The sequence below is a fragment of the Ictidomys tridecemlineatus genome, chromosome 5 (genome assembly GCF_052094955.1).
Source record: "Ictidomys tridecemlineatus isolate mIctTri1 chromosome 5, mIctTri1.hap1, whole genome shotgun sequence".
Classification (NCBI taxonomy): domain Eukaryota; kingdom Metazoa; phylum Chordata; class Mammalia; order Rodentia; family Sciuridae; genus Ictidomys; species Ictidomys tridecemlineatus.
The window spans coordinates 77,398,378-77,404,205 of record NC_135481.1 but is presented as its reverse complement, the minus strand read 5'-3'; positions in this window follow the sequence as shown (position 1 = coordinate 77,404,205).

Here is a 5,828-nt window from a genome sequence, read left to right as displayed (position 1 = left end):
TAAAGAAAATCAATAGTTATTTTTAAACATGCAAATATAAATGTTTAGCAAATTGCTCTTTTCCTATTTAAAATAACATACAAGTATAATTTATAATCAATAAACTACACAAATGTATATTTTGTACAATGTAGAGCTGTGCAATTTGTTTATTTTGACAGACATATACATCTTTGAAGCAATTACTGCAATCAAGTAACTGAAACTTTTCCTTTCTCTGCCCACTCTGCTATTCATTTCTGTTCTTACCCCTTATCCCCAAGACATCACCTATCTGCCGTGAGACACTATATCATAGGTTGCATTTTTTTTTTAAAGGAGCACATAGTATGTCTTCTTTTGTGTCTGGCTTCCTTTACTCAGCATAATGATTTATCAGGAACTTTGCCTTGCTTACTATAACTTACTGTAGTGTAAGTTTTGAAGTTGAACAGTATAAATTCTCCAGATATTTCTTTTTATATATCCCTTTTGTGATTTAAAACCATTTGAACTTCTATACATTTTAGAATCAGCTTGTAATTTCAAAAAACAAACAAATCTGAAATTTTGGTTGGGACTGCATTGAATTTGTAGATCAATTGGGGGAGAACTGCCATTTTAATGATATTAGTATCTAAAATAGGCATAGTATGTCTCCATTTATGCAGTTTTTAATTTCTATTAACAATGTACTGTGATTTTCATTGTAGAAATTTTGGGCATTTTTTGGTTAGATTAATTCATAAATATTTTATGTTTTGAGGAGGCATCAGTGTAATTGGAATTAGAAAACACTGATTGTTTGCTGCTAGGATATAAAAATACAAGTGATTTTATATTTCAGCATTCATTAGTGTTAGTAGTTGTTTTCTAGATTTCTTAAGAAAATCATATCAAGGAAATAGGGAATTTCACCTTTTCCTTTTCAAACTTTATTTCTTTTAATTCTTTTTCTTACATTGGCTAGGACCTCCAGTATAATACTGAAGTTATAGTAAGAGTGAGGCATTTTTGCCTTGTTTCCAATTTAGGGGGAAAACATAAATATGTTAGTTTTAAATTGTTTTTTAAAAAAATTCCTTTAATCATATTGGAATGGTTTCCTCATGATTCATAGTTTTATCAGGGTTATTTGTTTATTTATTTTTATCATGAGTTGGTATTGAATTTAACCAAAAGCTTTTCCACTATCTATTGAAATGATCATGTGTTTTTTTCTCCTACACTATGTTAATATTGTGAATTCTAGTGATTTTCAAATAAGTATAATTAAATTTGTAGTCTTAATTTTTCAATCTAGGACAAACACTATTAGGTCAGGATATATTATCCTTTTAAAGTTATAATTTCGAATTTGATTTTCTAATGTATATACACACACGTGTGTGTGTATATATATTATATATATATATATATTGGAGGGGTGAGGTACTGGGGATTGAACCCAGGGGTGCTCAACCACTGAGCCATATACTTAGCCCTTTTATTTTTCATTTTGAGATAGGATCTCACTAAGTGCTTAGGGCCTCACTAAGTTGTTGAGCCTGATTTGAACTTGTGATCCTCCGGCCTCAAACTTCCCAAACTACAGTATTACAAGTGGGTGTGCACCTCTGTGCTGGGCTTCATTAGATTCTTGGGGATTCAGATTTCTCTCTGCTATAATTACTTTTTAACTTGAAGAATTTTATTAAGCATTTCTTATAGTTTGTTTGGACTGGTGAACAATTCTCTTCATTTTCCTCTATCTGAATGTCTTTATTTTGCCCTATTTAAAAAAATGTGACCGATATAAAATTTTGAGATGACAGTTTTGTTTTTTGTTTTGTTTTGTTTTAGTGAGGCTACAGACCTTGTTTCACACTCCTCTGTTCTAAGTGCTGTCCTGTGGGAAGTCTATGATCATTTGAATTGTTTCCTTGTAAATAATGTATTGTTTACTTCTGCCAGCTTTCAAATTTTATCTTTGGCTTTGGTTTTCTGTAGCTTACTTGAAGTTTTGTTTAAATTTATCTCACTTGGAGTTGACTGAGCTTCTTAAATCTCTCAATTTATATCTTTCTCCAAATTTGAGAATTTCTCAGAAATAATTTTTTTGAGTGTTTTTTTCTGCTCCATTTTCTCCTGTCCTTTTGGAATATGGATTATCTTACTTGGTTAGGGTATTGATACTGTCTCTACAAGATTTCGAGGTGCTCTCTTTTTTTCTTAAAGCTTTTTTCTTCTGTTGATTTTCCTTCTAGTTCAGTCTTTTCTCTGACATTTCATTTTGCTAGCCAAATTTTTACTAAAAATATTATGTTTTTTAGGTATAAACTTTCTATATTTAATTTTCTTTCTATACTAATATTTTCTTAGTTATCTCTAGTGTATTTTCCTTTACTTCAATGAGCATAGTTATAATAACTGCATTAAAATCCTTGTTTAAGGTGGTCTCAGAGGTATATGTCTATAAACCCAGCTACTTGGGAGGTTGAAGCAGAAAAATTGCAAGATTGAGACCAGCCTGGGAAACAATGAGACCTCTTCTCAAAATAAAATGAAAAGGGGTGGAGGCTCAAAGCCTCAGGCCTTTGGTTCCATACACTGTACTGAAAAAAAAAATTCTTGTCCAATAATTTCAATATCTGGGTCATTTCTGAATAAGACACTGGATGAATGTCATTAAATGAGTCACATTTTTCTGCCGAGTACTTTTAGACTATACTGTGGACATTGTGAATGTTTTGTTGTGTACACTAAGGATTCTGCTATATTCTCTCTGAAGAATGTTGGCGTTTTTCATTTAGCAGATGATTCACCAGGTTGTACTCACCGTAAGCTTGCTCTCACTCTCTGTGGCTGGCAAGTTCAGTTCACATCTTTGTGGTGCTGCTTTGAGTTTGCCCCACATATACATGGTTCAAAGGTGAGTCTGAGACTTGTGTGGGATGTAGACACAGAACTGGAGGATATCTTCTCTGGCACTCTCTTTTCTGGGATTTCTCTTGTACTCCTCAGTGATGATTGTTGCCTGGGCTCTGTTCCCTGATTCTTCTGATCAGAATAATGAAAGGCATTCTGTTGAAGCTTTTATCACCTGTACTGTGCTATTTTGCAATTACACACTGTATTTAGGAAAAAGCCACAGTAAACCCGAAATTCACATCCTCCAGTGTTTTCATAAGTTTTGACTACCACACAATCTTCCTATTTTTGCTTATTCCTAAGAATTCTCAGATTGTTTTAAAATATTTTGGCAGGGGTTTATAAGTTATTAATTGGTGAGGCATTAATCTGTAAGATGTAGCTATGGAAGTCCAACAAATTGCCTTTGAAACAGGGCAGGCAGCATTTAATAAGTCAAAGGCATAATGAAAATTTAAAAACACACAATGTTTCATTTTCCTGTCTTGGTTGTTTGAGAAATTAGATGAAGGAAGGATAGAAAATGGGGAGAAGAAAAACAGGGAGAGTATTTGTTATTCTACAACTCTTATGTGTATGTATGATATACAGATAGACATATATTTTTATGTGTACATATATTCACAAGGGATGTGAGCATACTCTAGATTCTGGTGATAAAGATTTGAATAAGTTAAGTTTTATAGTTACTAAAATTTCTTTGGACTTCTGAAGAGTCAGAAAAAAGTCTCTTTTAAGCTTGAGAACAGCCTTTTCTCTATTTTCTATACACTTTTAAATGAGCACATACAGTTACTATTACTGATATTATTATTATTGCTATTAATATTATTAGGATTAAAAGCAGCAAAACAAATATTATGAAAAATTTGGAAAAATAGGAAAAATGATTGTTATCTCACTCTTTAGCAAAGTTATTAATATGTTTGTATGTTTCCTTTTAGACTTTTTCAGAAATTATGATTAGAGCACAAACAGATTTTTTTTACCACTGATATTTAAAAAGCAAATATTGTCTCAGAATTTTTAATTTTCCTTGCAATATTAAAGATTTTACAAGATGAGATAGGCTGTATTTGGACTTAGAAGTTTCTTTTGAAACTTTAGTGATGTGCTTTGGAAGTTAGCATAAACACTAAATTTCAGGAAATAAATTGAGATATTTGACTATGGAACTAAGAGAACACAAATTCTGTTCATTATGGGTCACCCCTCCACCGTATATAAAAAGAGAACAAGGTCAGGTAATCCATGTCACCAGCTGGGGCTTGGGCCCCATTCTCAATGTTATACTGTGATGAGTTCGGTCTAACATAAGCTGGAATTCTTTCCCTGTAACCAGATGGGTTCATGTAGCTTGGAACCAGGTCATCCAATGTCCACTCTATTTATTTCTATTTTAGTTAGCCTCTAGGGAAGAATTTGGATTTGCTGTTCCAGAAGGAGAAGCAGCCATACCTACAAGAATCCAATAGCAATTTGCACCCAAGTCTGCTAAGGCCTATTAGCCATTATTTTGGTCAGGAAATGTCTACCTGATGCCTGACCTAGCCTTGTGAAAGAGGAGAAAAGGTTGTCCCTTAGCCTTTCTGACTAACCAACCACTTGGCCTTGAACCTCCCAGTAGAAAAGGAAGGAAAAGGGACAGAATTCCAAATTTGAAAACAAAAAATTATTGCTTGAGCTCCTTTCTATTCTGTTTTGAAGTGCAAGATAAACTTAATTACTTTGGATTTTCAGCAGCAGATTTGGATCTCTTGTAGAGTAATCTTTTGTACTATATTATTTTTCCTGAGTAACTCCAAACCAAAACCAATCTCTGTAAAATGCTCCCAATAAAGAGAGAATATACTAGTTTTCCATAAGACTGGATGCTTAAAAATCATTTTACTTATTTTGTAGTGTTGAGGAGTGGGTGGGGGAATAAAGGCACCAAGATTTGATGAGCTGGTCAAGTAAGCATTTGGGATATTACTCACCTTCAATGCATAATAGAAGGTTCCTGTCAAGCTCATAAGGTCTATTTCCTATAAGGAACTCGTGGGAATGTAGTGAGAAGTGTTAAACAATAGACATTTGTTAAACTTCAATAGCAAATTAAGGGCCTGGGAGAAGTTGGTCATCCAAAGCAGGAACTAAGAAATAAAATGGGAAGTGCAATTGGGAAAGTCAAGTCAGACTCTCATCAGGTATAAAGTACTTCTGGTCTGTGCTCTGTTCCATTAATTTTCCGGCTCTTGCAAGAAGAAATGTAGGTGATGTCTGCATGAACATATTGCTACCTATGCAAAGAGTAACAGCTAAAATAGTAAGAGGAGGATTATATAGTATTTTTAAAATAAGGAAACTTCCTCATAGCCTTTAGAATTCATTTCTAATGTTCATATCCTATGGTCTGGACAACAGGCAATGGATTATTATTTTTTTTCACTATTTAATATGATTCCATAGCATGGACAGAATTAAATTGTCCATGGTCCAGTCAGTGGTAGAGCTGGGTAAAGAAAGAAAGCCTACTGGTTCCAAGGTGAGAGCTTTATCATGTAACATAGTTTTCAGTTTGAGAATTACAAGTTCATATTTTAGAAATTTAAAGCAATGTGACTATTTGGAGGACAAATAGAACATTTTCTTCATATTACCAAAACTACATGATAAACAAAGAATTCCCATTGTCACTAAGAACTTTTTCATCAATTGATCTGAATCCAACCACAAAATGTGGATAAGTAATAAGCAAAGAAATGAAGAGCAAAAATAAAATATTTGCCACATGTAAAGTTTTAAATCTATCTGGGTTTATTCTGGCACCTAGTAGAAAATGAGCTAGGCTCTCTTCCAAAATAGTCAACCAATTGCCTCAGCAAAACTTATGGAACAGTTCTTTTATCACCAACTGAATGCGGCCTTAATAATATGACTTATATTATTTTAATTCT